This window comes from Orbicella franksi, chromosome 2 (assembly GCF_964199315.1).
Source record: "Orbicella franksi chromosome 2, jaOrbFran1.1, whole genome shotgun sequence".
Lineage (NCBI taxonomy): Eukaryota > Metazoa > Cnidaria > Anthozoa > Scleractinia > Merulinidae > Orbicella > Orbicella franksi.
The window spans coordinates 3074685-3097028 of record NC_138146.1 but is presented as its reverse complement, the minus strand read 5'-3'; the positions used below and the strand labels follow the sequence as shown (position 1 = coordinate 3097028).

General features: G+C 39.6%; 1 protein-coding gene and 3 pseudogenes across 2 annotated transcripts in view; 1 reads left to right on the top strand and 3 right to left on the bottom strand.

Annotated features, from left to right (window-relative positions):
- The window catches only part of LOC145476777 (glycerol-3-phosphate acyltransferase 4-like), an 84185-nt gene that overhangs the window by 9327 nt on the left and 52514 nt on the right, over window positions 1-22344 (top strand). The window lies entirely within an intron of this gene.
- Window positions 6895-22344, bottom strand: part of LOC145467254 (uncharacterized) — a 16075-nt pseudogene continuing 625 nt past the window's right edge. The window contains exons 2-10 of the transcript XR_014042036.1: window positions 16689-16820; window positions 16015-16206; window positions 14516-14714; window positions 14165-14345; window positions 13832-13938; window positions 13550-13590; window positions 12966-13110; window positions 12614-12700; window positions 6895-12572 (exon numbers count right to left, since the gene is read on the bottom strand). The product of XR_014042036.1 is annotated as an uncharacterized LOC145467254 (transcript). The remainder of the gene's footprint in view (window positions 12573-12613; window positions 12701-12965; window positions 13111-13549; window positions 13591-13831; window positions 13939-14164; window positions 14346-14515; window positions 14715-16014; window positions 16207-16688; window positions 16821-22344) is intronic.
- Window positions 16812-21224, bottom strand: LOC145480065 (uncharacterized; annotated as a pseudogene).
- LOC145476853 (uncharacterized) overlaps window positions 20585-22344 on the bottom strand; it is a 2288-nt pseudogene continuing 528 nt past the window's right edge.

Genomic DNA, 22344 nt, shown 5'->3' with positions numbered 1-22344 from the left:
ATGAACACAGATGAAAAATCAGTTGTACTTATTATTGCCTTTGGGCGCCTTTGAACATAGACAATTATTCTATTGTAAAATAGTGTATTAATTTTCGATAAAACTATAATAGCTATGATTGAATTTGTCTCCAGTTGGTTCATGACATTTTGTCTTTCTGAATCAACTAAGTTCTACATTTACATGTGGTTTCAGTGACACTGCTCAAGATTCTGCTCAAATTCATGGTTGTACGAGAACTTGAAAATAGAGCTCACGTACTGCAATAATATACATGATACATACATTATGAAGCCACCTAAGGCAAATATGAAATCATTTTGCATACTTCCAGAGTTGGAAAATATTTTTTTTTATTGCACCAGCTATCTGGTGGTGCACAAATATCTCCAAATTGCACACACGTGAAAGATTTAAAGGTCATCAGGGTGAGATGGCAATTATTGTTCATCACTTTAAAACCAATGAAATTTTAGTTCATAGTTTGTAAACTACACGTCTAATAAACTACAGTAATAGTTATTATTTAATCTGAATTGTCATTGATTGTGGACTGAAATCAATGGATAGCTTCTCATTTAACATTCACTGATCCTTACAAAACTCCTCATTGACCAAAAAACAGGTTTGGATGACTTGACAAAGAGCAGCGGAACATTAAAACGATAATTTTCCCTCTCGCCATATCCATGACATAGACCACATCCCTGTTTTCAGGCAACTGGCATCATATAAAATCATTGTTCTCTACCAGAATAGAACCCATCTAACTAGCTTTGCTTCACTTGCCAATAAATCTGAAATAAAAATACATTTTTTACCAACTAACTTCATTAGAACAGATACCCAGAAACTATCATTGTCAAATAAGCTTCCTGGCCAAGGTCTGGGTTGTGATAGGCCAGAAATGTCTCTGTGTGTGTGCCGAAGTCCAGGGGTTGGAGGAAATGCAAGGTTAACCTTGATTAACTTAGATTTAGGCACAAAAAGTAAACAATAAATCGAGAGAGTTTCAACACAACTATATAAATAAACAAGAAATGAACGTTGCAAATACTATAATCAAACAATGGTGAACAAAGAGGTTTAAGATTGTGGACAAGAGGTGACCCAAACTGATCGAAATGTGCTTTGGCAATGTTTTGATTGTTACATGTCAAAACAATTGGTATTCCCAGGTAATAGTGTTGAATGTCTTGAGGATGAGATACACTTGTACTGCAGAACCTTGATGTTCATGGAGCGTGTACAACTAAACATTCAGTTGATGGTGGTAATTGGCAGAAATGATGGCAAGTGATTTTTTCTGAGAAATTCTTATGCTGAGTGAAACCAGGGAGAGAAATTAAGATGAGATACAATGTAGGACCTTGATGTTCTTGGAGTGTGTGTAACTAAACGTGTTGGTGATGGTGGTAACTGGCAAGTATTGTTGCTGACAAATCCTTCTGATGACTGGAACCAGTGAGATACACTGAGATAAGATACAATGTAGGACCTTGATGTTCGTGGAGTGTTTTCAACTAAACACTTTGCTGATGTCGGTAATTGACAGGACTGAATTGACAAGTAATGTCCCTAGTAAATTAGTGTATGGGATGAGAAAAAATTCCCTCACATATATATACTTGCATATTTACCAGTGATATTACTGGAGATTGTTTTGCTATCGAAGGAAGTGTACAAAATGTTTGAAACTGGTAAAAAAACTTTCACCAAAATTCAAAATATCTGGAGTGTCATTCATCAGAAATGTTGCTGTTGTCTCTAACTTATAATACATCCAATCAAATGAATACGAAACATAATAAAATTATTTGAAAAAGTTATAAAATTGTCATGAAAATACAACAGAATCGCGATGTTGCTCCGTGTTGTTGTGCAGGAGTATAATGTCCAAGATGCCTTCTGTTTCACATTTCTTCTAAATCCAGGAATGGAATTCTCTACTCTCATCATCTGCAAACTCTTCATCACTCTTGTTGGGTCGGTGTACACAATGTCTGGGTTAGTGTCAAAATTATACCTCGGCAGGTACAAGGCTGTTATGGCTGGACGAAGGCTTAGTGCTTTGTTTTGGGTGGTGTCTTGGCGAGGAAGTAGGATTACAGAAAGTTGAATGGTAAGTTGTTCTTTAATTTTACTTGAAACATTAAAATTGTGTTTAACAGCGTATCGGTAAAAGACATTCCCAGGGGAACTGCCTCAAGACTTATCGAGTATGACATCCTCTCCCATACTGAAAACCTCAACCTGAGAGCGTTGAAGTTTTGAGGTTTTTTAGTTGTTCAAGTCCCCATGGCGCGGGGTGCTCAAGTCCCAAGTCATCACCCTCGAAAACTTTGAACGTTTTGTTGCGTCCCAAGTACTATGAAAATGGAAAAAGAATAAAATTTTCACCTCTAAAGATTTATTGGTTACATTCAAACACAATAAAATGTTTGAAGGGTTTTCATTGTGAGGCACAATGTTGCAAAAGAGGAAGCTTCTTTTTTCGAGGCTCCATTGAAGAAGGAGAAAATCAATTTTGTTAACTTGAAAATACGAAACACACTCACCTTGAGCGCTTGTGGCGAATAAAACCGATGTTTCAGTCTGTGCAATTCATTGCAGCACTTGATGCAATAATATGCACCAAAGCTACAATCCCAGCACCAAGTTTGACCATCCCAGTCATAGTCACCCCCAACGTATTTGAGTGGGATGAAAACTGCCATCCTGATAGATGACTGTAGTAGGGGCACTCTTAATGCCTCCCCATTTATGCTTAACTGTTCTCTGCATTTTTGGTATGGCATGGGCAATGCTTCATCGGATTCCTTATCACCTCTCCATGACATGCGTGCAGCTGAGTCATCTTGTGCCATCTCGCTAAATTCCTCCCATCCTTGGAACTTGTTGGAGCTGACCAACATGAAAGGAAGTTGGCAACTGATGTACTTCTCTTATTGGAGACATGGATCACTTTGAAAGCTGATTTCCCTGATCTCTTGCTGCTTCCAAAGGACATTGCACTGAAATAGCAGAGTTCAAGTGATTAAACTGAAATAAATGGGACGAAAACGAACGCCATTTTGAAAACTAAAATATTTTCTGGCAATCACCCACTCACCCACTCACTCTAGAAAAGTAATTGCTACAAGGTGTGGGACGGGTGAAATATTGCATATCCCAAAAACTCCTGGGGAGAAATTAGTGCCTCTTTTACACTGATGTATAAGGTTTTGTCCATAAAGCATCAGTATGAAGAGAATTGAATGCTCTACCTTTAGTGAACTATTAACTAGAAATGAAAGTTCTCTGCTTCTTTTGTCCTTCCCCAGACCTATTTTGGGAGATGGGGAGGAGGGTGATTTACATTAACTGTTGCAGTTTTGACTTATACATCCTTATTACATATACTGTATCTCTAAAAAAACAGAAAAGCTTTTTCGGAGTTACTGAGCTTAATGCTCCCAAATTGAAAAACTATGATGTACACATATTCAATAAATATGATTCTAAACTTGCAAAGGTATTCATCAAAGTACGTGTAGTTAACATTGGTTGCATTTGCAAAAAAATCCTCCTCTCTACAAAGTCTAACCTATGTTTAACAACAACTTTATTGTACTCAACATAGAAATTAGAGTTATATGAACAAAAATCAGTTAAAATAAAGAGTACTGTACTTGGTTGCCCGAAATAACCTTAATGGGCTATGAAGACTGTTAACTTCAAGTTTTTTTGTTTCTTACTGTGAGCTTAGTAAAATTATTTTTTACCTAAAATTTATCTTTCACATTGTTTTACGCCTCAAAAAACATCTTCAGGATCTTTGCGAATTGTTGAAATTGTGCATGGTTGCCTGACAAAGACTTGCAAAGGGTTCTTCTTCTTGTTTGTTGGGAGTGCACCCTATATGGTTAGGGTCTCCAAGATAATCAACATCAGGCGCAAATGAAGCTTGGCCTCCATAGCGTTCAGTAAGTAGTACAACCAATTTAGTTTTTTTTTACAGCTAAATTCTCTTTGATACTGAAATAAAGTGTTTCATTCTTTCATTCAACAGAAAAAAAAAAAACAAGATTTAGGTGAGAAAACAAAATGGAGAAAATTGTGAATGATCCTTGAGGGCTTGACATTGCGACCAACACAGTCGCATATGCAACTAGGAAAACGAGAGTAGTCGCCAATTTGGGACTAGGTTTTGCCTTGACTGACACAAATTAAAAGGGCTAGCAGTAATCTCAAAGGAAAAAGAACATTACATGTGGATGAAAGACACAATTTCACTACACTTATCTCCTTTGATAGCCATTGATATTCTTCTTAATATTCAGTATCCCGTATAAAATTTAATGTCTTCAAAGCATGAAAATGAATTTTGTTAACGTGAAAATACGAAACACACTCACCTTAAGCGCTTGTGGCGAATAGAACGGATGTTTCAGTCTGTGCAATTCATTGCAGCACTTGATGCAATAATATGCACCAAAGCTACAATCCCAGCACCAAGTTTGATCATCCCTATCACTGTCACCCCTAACATATTTAAGCGGAATGAGACCTTCCATCCTGATAGATGACTGTAGTAGGGGCACTCTTAATGCCTCCCCATTTATGCATAACTGTTCTCTGCGTTTTTGGGATGGCATGGACAATGCTTCACCATCGGATTCTTCCTCACCTCTCCATGACATGCAAGCAGCGCAGTCATCTTGTGCCATCTCGCTAATTCCTCCCCATCCTTGGAACTTGTTGGAGCTGACCAACATGAAGGGAAGTTGGCAACTGATGTACCTCTCTTATTGGAGACATGGATCATTTTAAAAGCTGATTTCCCTGATCTGCTGCTGCTTCCAAAGGACATTGCACTGAAATAACAGAGTTCAAGTGATTAAACTGAAATGAACGGGACGAAAAGGAATGCCATTTTGAAAACTAAAATATTTTCTGGCAATCACCCACTCATTCACTCACTCACTCTAGAAAAGTAATTGCTACAATGTGTGGAACGGGTGAAATATTGCTTATCCCGAAAACTCCTGGGGAGAAATTAATGCCTCTTTTACACTGATGTATAAGGTTTTGTCCATAAAGCATCAGTATGAAGAGAATTGAATGCTCTACCTTTAGTGAAATATTAACTAGAAAAGAAAGTTGCCTGCTTCTTTTTTCGTCCCCCAGACCTATTTTGGGAGATGGGGAGGGGGGTGATTAATACATTAACTGTTGCAGTTTTGACTTATACATCCTTATTACATGTACTGTATCTCTAAAAAAACAAACACGCTTTTTCAGAGTTACTGAGCTTAATGCTCCCAAATTGAAAAACTATTATGTACACATAATTCAATAAATATGATTCTAAACTTGCAAAGGTATTCATCAAAGTACGTGTAGTTAACAGTGGTTGCATTTGCAAAAAAATCCTCCTTTCTACAAAGTCTAACACATGTTTGTTTAACAACAACTTTATTGTACTCAACATAGAAATTAGAGTTACATGAACAAAAATCAATTAATGTAAAGAGTACTGTACAGGGTTGCCCGAAATAACCTTAATTGGCTATTAAGACTGTTAACCTCAAGGTTTTTTGTTTCCTACTGTGAGTGTAGTAAAATTATTATTTGTTACCTAAAATTTATCTTTCACATTGTTTTAAGCCTCAAAAAACATCTTCAGGATCTTTGAGAATTGTTCAAATTGTGTATGGTTGCCTGGCAAAGACTTGCAAAGGGTTCTTGTTCTTGTTTCTTGGGAGTGCACCCTATATGGTTAGGGTCTCCAAGATAATCAGCATCAGGCACAAATGAAGCTTGGCCTCCATAGGTTTCAGTGAGTAGTACAACCAATTTAGTTTTTTTTACAGCTAAATGCTCTTTGACACGTAAATAAAGTGTTTCATTCATTCATTCAACAGAAAAAACAGGATTTAGGTGAGAAAACAAAATGGAGAAAACTGTGAATGATCCTTGAGGGCTTGACATTGCGACCAATACAGTCGCATTTGCGACTAGGAAAACGAGAGTAGTCGCCAATTTACGACTAGGTTTTACCTTGACTGCCTAAATTAAAAGGGCTAACAGTAATCTCAAAGGAAAAAGAACATTACTTGTTGTTGTATCGATCGATACTCTTTATTTTGATCCTTTGATAGATTCCGAGATATGACAATGTTGTTCTAAGAGTTAATTCCGTGTTCCGATAGATATTTTTCGTAATACAGAGATAGATCAATGTCCACGCTAGACTCCCTTCCGTTCTCTTCGATTCCTTTCTTGCACACGTTTTTCAAGTGTCAATCACGAGACTCGACTCAGACCTCGCAGGTCAAACCAGCTCCAGTCCCTAACTTATTTACAACACTTGTGGATGAAAGACAATTAATTTGAATAGATATAATAAAACAAACCCACGATTCTTTGATCGCCAACTGGATCGCCATGTTTGAGTATTCTAAGGCACACTAAATTAAAGGACTCTCTCGAAAACGTCAAAATGGCTATCCCTGTTCGAAATTGCCCAACATGTATAATGCATTGCAAACCCTTGAGCATTGAGTACATCATGTATGTCTATGGATTGTCTCTTCTGTTTGATTTTGCGAGTAAAAATTTACATTTAGCGACTATTTTTGACCACGTAGCCGCCAAATGGCAACTTAAGGATTTTGTTAATTTGGAGCTTTGACCTTGAGGATTAGACCCAAAGAACATTTTGGGAACTGTGAAATTATAACTTAGAATACTGATCTCATCCTTGGAACTCGAAACTTGTGACGATGGATCTGAATGAGATATCAAAATACATCCTTTAAATACTGTTGAAGACTGCGTGCAGTACCCTTATTTATTCCCTTTAGGCCTGGTGTAATTTATGCACTTTTTTGAGGCACACTTCTTTTGCACCTCTCCTTGGAAATTGGAACTTGTGACGATGGATCAGAACGAGATATCATTTTCTTCAAATACTGACGAAGACTGTAAGCCAATGCCCATATTTCTTCCCTATAGGCCTGGAGTAATTTATGCATTTTGTGGAGGCATGTGTCTTTTGCATTATGAATGATAGTGCATGTTAAAAGCATTCCAGAATCTTACATGGTTATATTGATGAAAATGGAACAAAATGATGACATGACTTGTGGTCATGGTAAAAAAGTGGTATTCTGAAGGAGATGTTCTTCAACAGAAGAGGAACAGTGGTAATGAGAGCTACAACTAACTGTACATTGTCATGAACGGGAGTACTATTCATTTGCAAAACAGAACGAGAGGGATTTGAATTGGGAGATCAAGGGAAGTTGACTTAAAAGGAGTACATGAAAGAGGTGTTTACTCAGATCTACAGCCAAAACTAAATTAGGGCAACCAGTTCTGGCGAAATTCCGGGAGTCGCCAGTCCGGCCGGTTGAACGCCAGCTTGCGAGATGTGCAAAGAATTGGACAGCAAGACATTCCCACCAGTCGAGTCAGTCGAAGGCATCACCTGATGCAATGAAGCCTCTCCTCAAGACGAAGCCGTCGGGAACACCGGAGCGGTTTGTAGGCTATTATTCGTACCACGCGAACCCATCACAAGAAGGCAAGCAAGCGAAGTCGCCAATCACTGCCGAAAAGGCAAGAATGCACGTGAGAATGAGCTGACCTCAAAAGCCGAGCTGTAAAACCACACGACCCCTTGCAAACCCCAACCACTGCGTATGTTTACAACAGGGGAGACCGTGACCAGTATTGTTTCGTGTTTAACTTAGCTTAAATTGCATTTAACCACATTTAATTATGGATAAAACTATAATAGCTATGATTGAATTTGTCTCCAGTTGGTTCATGACATTTTGTCTTTCTGAATCAACTAAATTCTACATGTACATGTGGTTTCAGTGACACCGCTCAAGATTCTGCTCAAATTCATGGCTGTATGAGAACTTGAAAATAGAACTTACGTACTGCAATAATATACATGATACATACATTATGAAGCCACCTAAGGCAAATATGAAATCATTTTGCATACTTCCAGAGTTGGAAAATTATTTTTTTGATTGCACCAGCTACCTGGATGTGCACAAATATCTCCAAATTGCACACATGTGAAAGATTTAAAGGTCATCAGGGTGAGATGGCAATTATTGTTCATCACTTTAAAACCAATGAAATTTTAGTTCATAGTTTGTAAACTACACGTCTAATAAACTACAGTAATAGTTATTATTTAATCTGAATTGTCATTGATTATGGACTGAAATCAATGGATAGCTTCTCATTTAACATTCACTGATCCTTACAAAACTCCTCATTGACCAAAAAACAGGTTTGGATGACTTGACAAAGAGCAGCGGAACATTAAAACGATAATTTTCCCTCTCGCCATCTCCATGACATAGACCACATCCCTGTTTTTAGGCAACTGGCATCGTATAAAATCATCGTTCTTTACCAGAATAGAACTCATCTAACTAGCTTCGCTTTACTTGCCAATAAATCTGAAATAACGATACATCTTTTACCAACTAACTTTATTAGAACAGATACCCAGAAACTATCTTTGTCAAATAACCTTCCTGACCAAGGCTTGGGTTGTCACAGGCCAGAAATGTCTGTGTGTGTGTACCTAAGTCCACGGGTGGGAGGAAATGCAAGGTTAACCTTGATTAACTTACATTTAGGCACAAAAAGTAAACAATGAATTGAGAGTTTCAACACAACTATATAAATAAACAAGAAATGAACATTGCAAATACTATAATCAAACAATGGTGAACAAAGAGATTTTAAGATTGTGGACAAGAGGTGACCCAAACTGATCGAAATGTGCTTTGGCAATGTTTTGATTGTTACATGTCAAAACAATTGGTATTCCCAGGTAATAGTGTTGAATGTCTTGAGGATGAGATACACTTGTACTGCAGAACCTTGATGTTCATGGAGCGTGTACAACTAAACATTCAGTCGATGGTGGTAATTGGCAGAAATGACGGCAAGTAATGTTTCTGAGAAATTCTTATGCTGAGTGAAACCAGGGAGACAAATTAAGATGAGACACAATGTAGAAGTGTGATGTTCTTGAAGTAGATGTAACTAAACATTTTGGTGATGGTGGTAATTGTAAAGTATTGTTTTTGACAAATGCTTCTGATGATTGGAACCAGTGAGATACAGTGAGATAAGATACAATGTAGGACCTTGATGTTTGTGGAGTGTTTGTAACTAAACACTTTGCTGATGTCGGCAATTGGCATGACCGAATTGACAGGTAATGTCCCTAATAAATTAGTGTATGGGAAGAGAAAAAAATTTTCCTCTCATATATATAATTGCATAAACCAGTAATATTACTGGAGATCATTCTGCTATTGAAGGAAGTGTACAAAATGTTTGAAACTGGTAAAAACGTTCACCAAAATTCAAACTATCTGGAGTATCATTCTTCAGAAATGTTGCTGTTGTCTCTAACCTATAATACATTCAATCAAATGAGTATGAAACGTAAGAAAATTATTTCAAAAAGGTATAAAATTGTCATGGAAATACAAAAGAATCGCAATGTTGCTCCATGTTGTTATGCAGGAGTATAATGTCCAAGATATCTTCTTTTTCACATTTCTTCTAAATCCAGGAATGGAATTCTCTACTCTCATCGCATTCAAACTCTTCATCACTCTTGTTGGGTCGGTGTACACAATGTCTGGGTTAGTGTCAAAATTATGCCTCGGCAGGTATGAGGCTGTTTTGGCTGGACGAAGGCTTAGTGCTTTGTTTGGGGTGGTGTCATTCAGTAGGCAAACCAGCTGTTCTGCTGGCACTTCATCTTTCTCTAAGAAACAAGCCATTTGTTATGTCTCTGCAGCTGATTAAACAACAGGCCACAGACAAGCAGCCTTGGGATCTCTTTATCAGTAGAGCCATTGCAATGTAGGAAGAGCAATCTCATATTCAACACTGAACTCCCATCCAAACCACTTTTTGCATTTTCTTTGGGGTGCAAACTTGTATACGGACAGGTATACATACCTCAGTAAAGTCTTCCTCCTGTTTCAAAATGATGTGGTGGGATTCGTCATGTTCTAAAAGGTTGGTCTTAAGTTATGCCACTTTGGCCAAGTTCAAATGTGGCAGATTGGCTGTCGGAGTTTCAGGTGGTGGAGTAGTGCAGGGCACATTGGTTAAATCTATCCTGCGTAATCTACATCTAGAAGTTGTCTACATTTACAAATTGATATAGGCTCTAAATGAAGATTAAAAATAGCAAAATCTGTCAAAACTAAGCAAAACTTATCAAACAATATAAAAAGTATCAAAATATTAAAAGTTACATTCGGTTAAGAAGTAATTTGCTAGAATGGATTCAAGATCACATTAAAGTGCTAGCTTAGCTTGACTAACTATATATAGTTACATAGTTAGTCAAGCTCATCAAGGTTGTTTCTTTGCTTATCGTGAAGATGTAAATACTGTGAGAGACAGTGGCATTTCCTGGCAACAAGAAGGGCACCTGTAGCAGCTTGCAGAAAGGGTTTCCTTGCACAGAAACAATTTAAACATAGTGGGTCATGAGAAGGAAGGCACACCCAATGTGGCCACGTCAAACTTTTACCACCTGGCAAGAAATACAAGTTCATTTTCTTATCATTGCTCTCTGCTGATCCATACTTCCTGAAATAGTGGTAGTTAAAATATCAATAATAACATTTTTTACAACAAAAAAGCAAACAAACAAAAAAGGTGACTGATCAGTTTTCTTGCAACTGATATAGGTAATGTTTGATCAGGCTCCCTAAGGGTGCATGATACGATCACCTTGTTACTCTAAACATTGATCTTCAACTTGTTTCCACTGGTCACTGTAGCTGCACCATGTATGGTACCAAAATGTGGACATGGCTTAAGCCAACGGAAGCGTCGAATTCAGCAGAGCATGATAATGGAACGTTAAAGAAGAAGCAGAAAAGAGCGAGCAATGGAATCATTGACGATGAAGCCTGATGTTTGACTCGACAAGACTGCGAGGTCTTCGGAGGTGGCATTGTTGCCTGCAGAAAACAACATATGTTAATTTACCAAAAGTACGTGTACTTAAATCAACTGTACGTTCTGGCACGAGCACGTTGGTTCTGGCATGCGTACGTTGCTTGGTAACAATCTGGCATTAAAGAAAACAACACAGATCACGTTTTTCAGCTTAGCAAACTACAAAATCATGTTAAATAAATCATAGGAACATTTCCTAGTTACTCGAATAAGATTGCTTACAGGATGTCAATCAACTAAGATTTGGGAATACAAAAACGAGTGCAAATCGACAGGTATATGAGGATCCCTGTTCTCAAATTGCTCTTGCTCTGCCTTTTCTGCTTCTGTCTTACTGTGTTGGACCCTCATCTCCACGTCTGCTCACTCTCTTTTTTTGTCAGCTTCCATTCATTCTTTCTCTCTTTTTGCTTCAACCAGCTCTCTCTTTCTTGTCGGCTACATCTCTTTTTGCAGCTTCAAGGTGTTTCTCTCTCTCTTTTCCACTTCAAGCTTTTCTTTTTCCTCAGCTTCCACTTGCCTCGCTCTTTCTTTTCTTTCTTTTTCCAATGTTTCCTGGCCTCTTTTATACTCGACCTCCAGTGAATGTCTTTTTTTCTTTTCAGCGAACAGCCGTTCTTCCAATTGCTGCTTTTAGTTGCTCTAATGCTTCATTTTCGGCCTTTCTTTTGAAGGATTCATTTCTTTGAAGTATGTAATCAGCATACTTCTTGGCCTCAGTGTGATGTAAGCTGGTTTTTATCGTCGATAAAAGTTCATCATAGGTCGAACCAGAATCAGAATGGCTGAGTTCATCAGAGACTTTTCAACTTTTCTTCCCCTGTGTAAAATGTGCCGTGTTTTAGAAACTTTAAAAAATGCTGTCAAAGAATAGAGCAAGACCAACCTAGCTCATCAGCCTAAAAGTAATAGTCAGCTGGTCAAACGCAGCGTAACTCTACTAACTTGCATTGTTCCATGTTCTTCTCTCCTTTAAATTCTTCGCAAACTTCTGCCGATGACCCTCAAGGACATCCTCTTTTTCTAGTTCATTATCATCTTGATCACCATCTTCGTCGTCATCTATATCATCACCATCAACACCATCATCATGCTCCTCATCAGGGCTACTACCATCACTTCTTTTGGATCCTCCCGTTAAAATGCCTGCTTCTGCTTGTTCTCTTTTATTGCTATGTCAAGCAAAGAAGTTCTGGAGATGGATCGAGAATGCTTCCAGCTCGTCGTGCTTGGACAGGAGAATGGATAACTAACCGCAGGAGTGAGAATCCGTGCAACCTGCCAACTGCTTTGATCAGGAATCTAGAAAGCCAAGCTGATGCTGGTAAAAAGTGTCAGCTCTCTTTATTTCGTTGTTAATGAGATCAGACTCTTCTGCACATCTTTTCAGTGAGTTAAATCAACGATTTGCCATTTGATGCAGTAAGGTACACCACGCGATGATAAACTGGAATCATCAAGTGTATTCCGTAAGGAAGAAGTGATATCTAATGCTTCCTGGAGGATGATCTCTTGAGGATATTTCCATCCTATTAAAGCTTCTCCCTGCCTTCTCCCTGCTGAGGGATATTTGCATCCCGTTAAAGCTTCTCCCCGCCTTCTCCCTGCTTAATCAGCTGCTGCATTGAATTTGTTCTCTTTGGAATCTGGCCACAGGGCTTTTTGGCAATGGCTTGTCCATTTGTAAAGAGAAAAAACACAGCAAGGACATGTATTTTTTGCTGTGAGTACATTAGTGTACTGACAATCTTAGGTGGAGGTACCATTTCTTTGCAGATCGATGACATCATAGTACTGATAACAATTTCTGAGCATACACTAGCTTTGCATCCACCATAAAATAGCTGGAGCTGGAAAATGTAAGCCTGCCGTGTATGCACACACTTACAGAGGAGCTTATATAGAAATGGATCTTTTCGTGTATATGGCAGCCATAATTACATTACTTGCATACTTTTTCATCAGCTGTAAACGGTACCACCTCTCGGAACATTTTGCTCTGCACATAAAGGAGCAAATCCCTTCGGCGCTTATCTTCTTCCTAAGGTAACTCAGGTAGGTTTCACTATTGGGAGGCCAACGATGCCCATTGTTCTCCATTTACTTAGTTCTTCATCCAAGCTAAAAAAGTGAAGCACCGCTTGGTAGGATGTTGATCGCTCAAGTTTTTAGGTCTGTTAAGAAGAGCTACTGTTTTAATTGAGTTGTTGAGATCTGCCACGTATCAACCAGATACACACTCGGAAAGACGTGTTCTGAAATCAGTAAAACAAAAAGAGATTATTATCAAACTCGTAGGTCAAGATTAAAGAGAATCCAGCAAATGATAATAGAAATAGAAATCACTGTGCGGCTCTGGCGAATAAACCCCCAAAACTTTACAGTTTATTCCAAAGAGCCTTGTGCTGAGGTCTGTTGTTTCGGGCTGAATCTTATATCCAAAGTGGGCTATTTATGTTGCCTGTCTCTACCATCAAAGAGCAAAAAGCATTTAGTCTACAAAATAGAAATGGCCAAGGTCATATGACACTACCTCACAGTCTAGTATTGTTTTAACTGCTGGAGCAGAGTGATCTGTAAAATAAAATAATTGCAGTGATTAAGATAACAATGTTGGTGATGGTAATGGCAATAGCGATGGTATTAAATGGTAGTGCTAATGGTGCAAAAACGTGGATGATGGTCAATGCCATGGTACAGTACCATAATGATAAGTGGTATCAATTTAATAATCAATAGGATGATAATGGCAACCATCATAATGATAACAACAATGACGATGACAATGGCTCAGTTGGGAAGGGAGGATCTTCACTAATGGCAACTTGCCAGCTTTTGTATTGGTCTTTGCAGATTCCTGAAGGATAGATTCTTTTTCTGCTTTTGTCCATTCCTCCACAGTTGCTAGTTCCACTTTTGCACCTGTACATGCAATTGTGGTTGTGGAAAGCCAATGACCATTTTGCATCACTAACTAAACAACTGACAATTGACATTAAACTGGCACAATAATTTTGAACAAAAAATATACTAAATTCAGTGTTCCAGTAACCAATAAATCAAATTGTTAGTTAAAATTGCAGATTTTTCAAGCTCATACTTTGAAATTGAGTCGTGATTAGCCCTTTCTTTAGTGTTACTGAATTACATTGTTGTGTGAAATACTTGATGTAGTACTGTACTTGAAGCCATATCCACTTTCAATTGCCAGGATAATTGCACTTGGACCAAGTCTGTTTCATTACGCTTGCGGAGAAGCAATGCCAGCTGATCTTCAGTTTCTTTCCTTGTTTGCTCAGCTTTTTTTAAGTGGTCACAGAGACGTTCACCTATAACAATGTACACCCAATTAGAAAAGGGCCCCTATCAAATTTGTATTCAAACGTTCAGTGTTTTTAACTTTATCTTTGTAAATATATGTTATTTTTATAAGAATACTTATTGCTAGTATAGCAATTCTTCCTGGTTCACTTCAAATACATATTATGTGAAGACACGCCAATGTTTGAAATAGACTTTTTGGCATGATGCACTAAAAAGTCAGTCAATGTATCCACTCCATGGGAAGGAGTCATCTCTTTCGTGATCTTTGATGTTGGCCTTAAGTAGGACCACAACCTTTCCATCACTTCGCCATCACCAAAACCAAAGCACTCTAGCCGCTTCCCTTTATATGCAACCTGCCCAAACATTAATTGAGATTAAGTGAGATTTCGTCAATTACTACCAACCAAGTTAACCAAACTGAGAGGAAAACCTAACATCAAGACATGCAAACGCTATCTAAGTTAATTGTAACAATGCCCTAACAAATTCACCTATTAATTGCAATTATATATCACACAAGAACCTTAAAAAAACTAGCCAGCAGAACAGGCGGATTAGTGGGCTCCAGTGCGATACACCAGCACGCATGCGAAGCGCGAAAACGAGCGCAAGGCGCGAGGCGAGAAAAATCCGCCTGTAGTCACACTATTGTTTATGCTCTTCCAACCGTTCGCCTGGCGAACAGTTTTTGCTGATTGGTTGCTTTAAGCCACGTGACGTCAGACACAAGTAAAAAAAAAAATGTGTTTGATTCGGGTTACAGGCCTACGGACTCCTACGGCTCGTGACATTTCTACATTTGCCGTTCTCTTATAAATTCCAGCCTCTCAACCTTTTATTTTGCTCTTCACATGTTTCTGAAGGGCACTTAATGTTGTGTTATCAGGATGACTGTTTTTGAAAGTAGAGTAGAGACGTTGGACTGTTAGAGGTCAGAGCTCTGCATAGTTTCAGCTGTTATCTATCGCTTTGTAGAGCTTGACATCTCTGTAATTTGCCATGTGCCGAGTAAATTGTGGTTTGTCTTGCCTCGTTTGTATTGCAGAAATGTATGTTGTATCTCTTTAATTATTTGCTCTGGAGAAACAAAGTCGGTGATCATGTTGATTACTTGCACTCTGTATTGTGCAGCCGGGCACAATTGTTAGATTGAAACTGTGTCAAGTTATGTGGCTTGTTACCACGGATCATATTTGCGATAGCTTTTTGTCTGGCTGTTGTCTGCTGTTGTGTTACTTCAAGATTCTTAGAGATCCGTTCTGTGTCGTCAAAGTTATGTTTTTTGCATCCTGAATTTGTGCGAGCTTTTCGTCTCCTGAGCTCTATGTTTAGGTTTATACCTCCTTTGTTCGTTTTGGCACCACTTGATTTAAGCTAAATTTAGATGTTCACGTCTGTTGACTGTTTTGCGTCATGTATACATTTGTCTGTAATGGAACAACAAACCGACTAAGCGAAAAAGGTCTATTAAACGTATGTGAGGAAAAAATTTCCTGCAAGGGAATTTGCTTACACCATTAGTGTGCATTACAATTGTATTGGCATTTGGGCATGGTTAGGCATACTGAATTCTCTTGCATAGCTCTGCTAGCTACATTACAAATCAATTTATGTAGAAATCACAGCTACATCAACAAACCTATAGAAAAACTACTACAACATAATTCAAAAAATAATATTAGAAAAACTCACGGTTGCTCTGGACATTGACTTTTTGTTGTAAGAAGACAAAAATGAGTCAGCCTTCCCTTGCTCAATAAACATTGTCTCTCCATGATTAGCTGCTTTGTCACTAGTCCCAGCACTGCACTTTCTTACACATCCAAACACAGCATCAATGGAAATATACATGTTGCCATTTTCCTAGAAGAATAACAAGTTGAGATTTTATTATATGAACATCAGACATTAGAATACTTCAGAATACAACACTGGATTTACCACTCACATAATACAAGTTTGAAACATTGCAATAAGGAATAATTTATTACAATTCGAAACACTGAACATATTAACTGATGTCATGAGGTATTGTTTTCATCATGTATTCAAGCTTTTCATCTTCTCTTTCCCTCCTCCTTTTCTCTCGGCACCTCACTTCTCTTCGTTGCTCATGACGTTCATCTTCACAATCTTTTGTTCTCCTTCCTTACTCCTACTTTCACAGGTGTGCACTGCACTCTCCGACTTGCGTGCCTCTGTCATTACCATGTCACCTTCTCCTTCCTTACTTCTTCCACTTTCACTGATGTGCGCTGCACTCTTAAAACCAAAATTTTACAAATTGTAAATAAGGCTGGGATAAAGAAAATATCATTACTTTATTTAAACAAATTGAAGCAAACCTTAGGACGGGCAGGACATTCATGTTCTTCACCAAAGGAGTTATTGAAATTAAAGAGATTGTCAATGATGCTTTTCAAAAACCTTAACTCTCCAAGGCATTCTCCGACAAGAATTCTGTAAGCATCCTTCACCTGCAAATAGGGAGCATCGTTTGAAGTTAATCCCAGAACAAAGGATAACAGCCAGCTATGAAATCAATAAAGATACTTCATCACGTAAACTGTGGGAGGCGCAGTGGCCTCATGGTTAGTGCACTCATTCCCAGAGCGAGCGGTCTGGGCTCAAGCCCTGGCCGGGGACACTGTGTTGTATTCTTGGGCAAGACACTTAACTCTCACAGTGCTTCTCTCCACCCAGGAGTATAAATGGGTACCAGCTAATTGTTGGGGGAAACCTAACAAATTGCAGGGGAGTGACCTGCGATGGACCAGCATCCCGTCTAGGGGGAGTAGAAATACTCCTAACTGCTTCATGTTACAGAAACTGGGATAAGCTCTGGCAGCTATGAACCATTCGGCTCCAAAGCTTCACTTCACACTTAAACTACTGGGCCGCGTTGTTTGAAAGCCGCTTATCGCTAACCCAGCACTAAAAGTTAACTGAAGTATTAATTTTTTTGTGTAATAATGTTCTTGAACGCTCACCTTTTTTATAGTTTGAGCTTAGTCAAGCTGAAAACTGAAGGACAAACATTACAAACAGAAAGCCTCACAGAAGAGTTACAAAACTAAAATCAAAGTTCTTGCTAACCCTGGGTTAGCTTAAGCGGGCTTTGAACAACCCAGCCCTGATCATGATTGTTAATTAAAGTTATGTCTACTTCTTTGGAATGCGTGCAATAACCATCACAGGCAAGTTTAGCCAGCAAACTAACAAGTCATTGTCAGATGTGGCAATATTACAATGTCAGACAAGCATTGTATAACACCTCAGTATACAATAATGCCTTAGTGTACAGTGCTAAGGCAAATAAAGGTTTCTTAAAGGTGTGAGTACACCGCATGAAAGAGGAGGATTCATCTTTATATCTAGGTGTAAAATAACAACGAAATCCTTTCCGGTACCCCACAACAAATAAATTCATGTGTAGGCTGGAAAAGTGCTTTTTATTGTGTTATCACACTTGTATCAGTACTTTGGATAATATAATTGACATACCAGGAGTCTGACTCTGTCGCAGTAGGGCACACGACCATGGATAAGTATGCAAATGACGAAGGACTTATGTTATTGACCAGCTCATATCCTGAGAAAAGTATTGTTTACTAAACATTTTTACTTTAGGAGTGATAGTGAAATGTCATAGGCTAACTGATGAAAGAACGGTAAAAGAAAGGTAAAATTAAAGTAAAGTTACACGAGAAGCATGCGCATGCTTGTCTGGTCAGTCTTTAAAGAGGGAGTGTTTCCAGGAGAAAAGCAGGAACGAAGGAAAGGGAGGGAAGAAACCAACTTACGGGTCGGGCATGTAACTCCTTCGTTCCTGACTGATGATGAGGAAGAATTCCAATCAAACATCGACTTGGTAAGTCTCGTTTGCTTTTCAAATTCTACCTCGTCATCAGTCCGAGTCACTACGGAGTTACATGAGATTTGAAAGACCTGGAAACGCGCCCAAACAAGGTAGCAATGTAGTGCAGACGAAAGAACACAATGATCCGTATAAAGGTTATGATGTATTTCCCTAACAAAGGTTGCAGACTGCCACTCGGGTGGCCAAAGAGTATAATATTACATGAATTAAAATGTAAAATAAAATAGAGTATACAAATGACTTGCACACAGTCAGCGTGAATTGTTTTGAAAATGTTCAAGCACACTCGTGCCAAAGTTCCTTACAATTGGCTTATTGTAATGTTTAGCGAAAGCCTGAGCGTTTGACCAGCCGCTAGCTTTGAGGATTTCTTTCAATGTGAGGCTGGTTTGCGCGGCATAAGAAGTCGAGACGGATCGTCCACTATGGCTGGTGAACTTTGTGACATCAATCCCTGCATCTTTGAGCACAGACTTGGACCACTTGCCTATGGTAGTATTTGAGATAGCTTTATGGGGCTTGACATAACTGAAGAGTAACTGTGAGGTAGAGCCTATGAGGCTTTCAGTTTTGGCGAGGTACTGATCGAGGTGTGTGACAACACAGAGGTTGATATCAGGCTCAAAAGCTGTCAACTCAATTGGTTCCAAGTGTTTCCCAGGCTTAGTTGTCTTAAGCTTTTTGCCAATAGTGAAAACATATTTTCCTGGTAGTTTCTGCATCAGTTTTATGTCTAATTTAGATAAAGTTTGGCACCTTTGGCCAGTAAGTAGACACAGCAACATGGTCAGCTTAAGTGTAAGAACTTTGAGGTCTAAGCTATCTACAGGCTTTAGAGTCTTTAGATGTTCTAAGACTACGCTAATGTCCCAAATGTGGTTGTATCTAGGTAGGGAGGGTTTTAACTCGAAGACGCCTTTTACAAATCGAGATACGAGAGGGTGATTCCCAAATGTCACGTTTCCCGGGAGTGTTAGTACCGAGGATAATGCCGACCTAGCGGTATTAATGGAGCTATATCCCAGGCCTTCCTCATAAAGAGATGCTAAGAAATCTATCCCGTGTTCAACGCTCGCGTCTTCCTCTGGAATTGCTTTCTGAGCACAGAATTTCTCCCACCTTCCTAGATAAGAGTGATATTGTTTTCCGGTACCTGACCGCCAAGAGGCCATAATAATGTCCTTAGCTACTGTGGACAATTTTTTATTGTTTAGCTTTTTGCGGATAAGAGGCATACTAGGAGATTCAGCCCTTTGTGTAGAGGGTGAATCTGTTCCGGTTGGTTTGGAAGGGACATCAGCGTCTCGCATGCTTTTAACTCGACAGGCGAGCGTGTGATCATTTGCATTGCTTTTGGAAACCACGGTTGCGTTGGGCAGTTTGGCAGCACATACACTCCTTCAGCTTTGTCCTCCTGGATCTTCTTTAGAAGGGAGGGTATGACACTAAAGGGAGGAAAAGCATAAAATTTTAGCCCAGTCCAAATCAAGGAGAATGCATCGATGTCCATAGCCCCGGGGTCGGGTCTGTACGCCACATATTGCGGGAATTGACAGTTAAGTCGAGAGGCAAACAAATCGATTTCCGGTGTAAATTGCAAACTCTCGAGAGCTTGCGACAGTAATGCTTTGTTTAGCATCCATTCAGTAGCAGTTTGATGTTGTCTAGATTCGTGGTCAGCCTCAACATTAGATTTCCCTGCAATATGTGCTGCGCTGACCCAAAGGTTGCGTGAAATGCACCAGGCCCAAATTTTATTGGTTAATGTGTTCAGTTGTTCGGAATGGCTAGTTCCCATGTGGTTAATTACCGCAATTGCCGTAGTGTTATCTATCTGAAGTCTAATATGCGTATCGCTGTGCGATCTACAGAATACTTTAAGTCCTAGAAACACGGCTAGAAGTTCAGGGTAATTAATGTGATGACTCTTTTCATCGGAGGACCAGATGCCTCCTGTTGACTGATTACCGTATACCGCTCCCCAGCCTTCATTAGAGGCATCTGTGGTGAGCGTACACGTCGGTCCACCGCGAGTCAAGAAATTCTTACCTGTCATCACATTTTCTACCCACCACTCGAGCTCGGATTTTGCCCTTGGTGGCAAGGACATGCGCCTGTCGAAATTCCATTGATTGTTGCGCAAGGCGCGAATTTTTTCTTGCTCGGTGCGGCGGTAGTGTAGGGGACCATACATAACCCCAGGAAAAGAGGAAACTATCTTCCCGAGAACTCAAGCAACTTCTCGTATGGTTGGAGAAGCGGTGTGTAGAAGCGCTTCACATGCGAGTTGGAGTGCCAAGGCCTTTTCCTCAGTTAGCATGATTGTCATAGTGACCGAATTAAGTACAAAACCCAAGATTACGAGCTGTTGGGAGGGGTTAAAGACTGACTTCTCCGGGTGTGTTATGAGGCCAAGGGAATCAATCTGAATAAGTGTGTGTATAACGTTGTGTACACAGTCCATGTATGTTTTCCCTTGCAAGTACAAGTCGTCAATATAACCACTAGATATATGGCCCCGTAAATGTAGGTGGGATAATGCTGGTTTCAAAAGTTTAGTGAATTTTCTAGGCCCAAATGAAAGACCATTTGGCAAACATGTAAACTGGTAAAGTTTTCCCTTCCAAGAGAATTTTAAGTATTTCCTAGCCGATGTGGCTATCAGTATGGAATAATATGCGTCTTTCAGATCAATGGACGCCATAAAACAATCCTGTTCTACAAGTTTATTGATGGTGTTAAGTGTGTCCATCTTAAAGTGGATTTTGTTGGCATACTGGTTGAGGTTTTTAAAGTTAAGAATCATTCTGTGGCTGCCATCTTTCTTCTCCCTTACGAATTCATTGGAAATAATTTCCTCGTGACAATGCCCGGTGGGCTCAATCACATGTTTTGACAGGAGTTTTTGAACCTCGAGATCGATAATGGTCGTTTCAGTGGCGGACCGTGCGCAAGTGGGAAGATATTTTTGACAGGGTGTGGCATTAAAATAAATTTTCATCCCCACAACAGTGGAAAGAATTTCATGATCTGATGTGATTTTACGCCAGGCCGGTAAAGAATGTGCGATGCATCTGGCCGCAAAGGTATCACAACGATATTGTAGATACTCTCTTAGAGATGAATTGGTGAATTGCGGAAAATCACTTACCGCCAATTTCAGGTTTTCCAGTGAGGACATTATTTCTTCTCGGTCTCGTTCTTCGGGCGGTTGTACGGTTTTTTCCACGCAGTTGAGCGGTAGCCTTTCCCCAAAAAAGGCTGTCGTGAACCGCCCTTGCTGCTTTTATCATGCCGGCTAGTTTGATAAGAGCCATGGCGCCGGTAGTTTTTGTTGTGGTCGTGCTTCGTAACGCCAACTGTATGGCCGATGCGGCTAGTCTCCTTAGCGTCGCGAATTTGCTTGGCAAGATCGTCACCAAACAATAGTTTTGATGAAGTGGGGACGTTGTTGGAACAAATAGTGTGATATTCTTGCTTTAACGATGGCTTAAGCTGTTCGCGCCTGAGCGAGGAAAGCTTGGAAACCACATGTCCCACTAAAGCGATAGCATCAATGCTATCGGTTAGCATTTCTTTTGTGTCAATGTGGGCTTTTGCCGCCAAAAGCTTATCGCAAGTGGTAACTATTGCGAAGGTAGCCTTTTGCAAAGCCTGCTGCCTGTTGGCCAAGCGTAAATCTGACTTTCTCTTAGCGGCATTCAAAGGCACCCAGATTTCGGGGTTTACCCTTGCACTGGCCATGTCTCCGCAGTTTTTGGGCTGCGGGTGTTTTCCCAGAATACTAGTTATTTTTTCTGAGGTAAGCTTATTTCCCCATCGCTTCCTAGCGATGTCGGCCAGTTGTTCTTGGACTTTGGGGCCTTTTTTATCCTCGTCTTGCAGGGCGGCTACGAGTTCTTTTAGTACCTCGTCCTCACTCGCGTTATCATTCGGTTTGTCGGTGACTTTGGCTTGAACCGATGGTTCTGCCTGCAGTTGTGCCACGTCATCATCTGTGGCAGCCACACTAAGTGAGTTGTCCTCTTTGCTTGATTTGCGTCTGGGCTCATAGTTATCATTTTCAGAAGAGTCCTCTGAGAAGGCAGAAACAACGCCGTTTTCGGCGTTGGCCGTCTGCG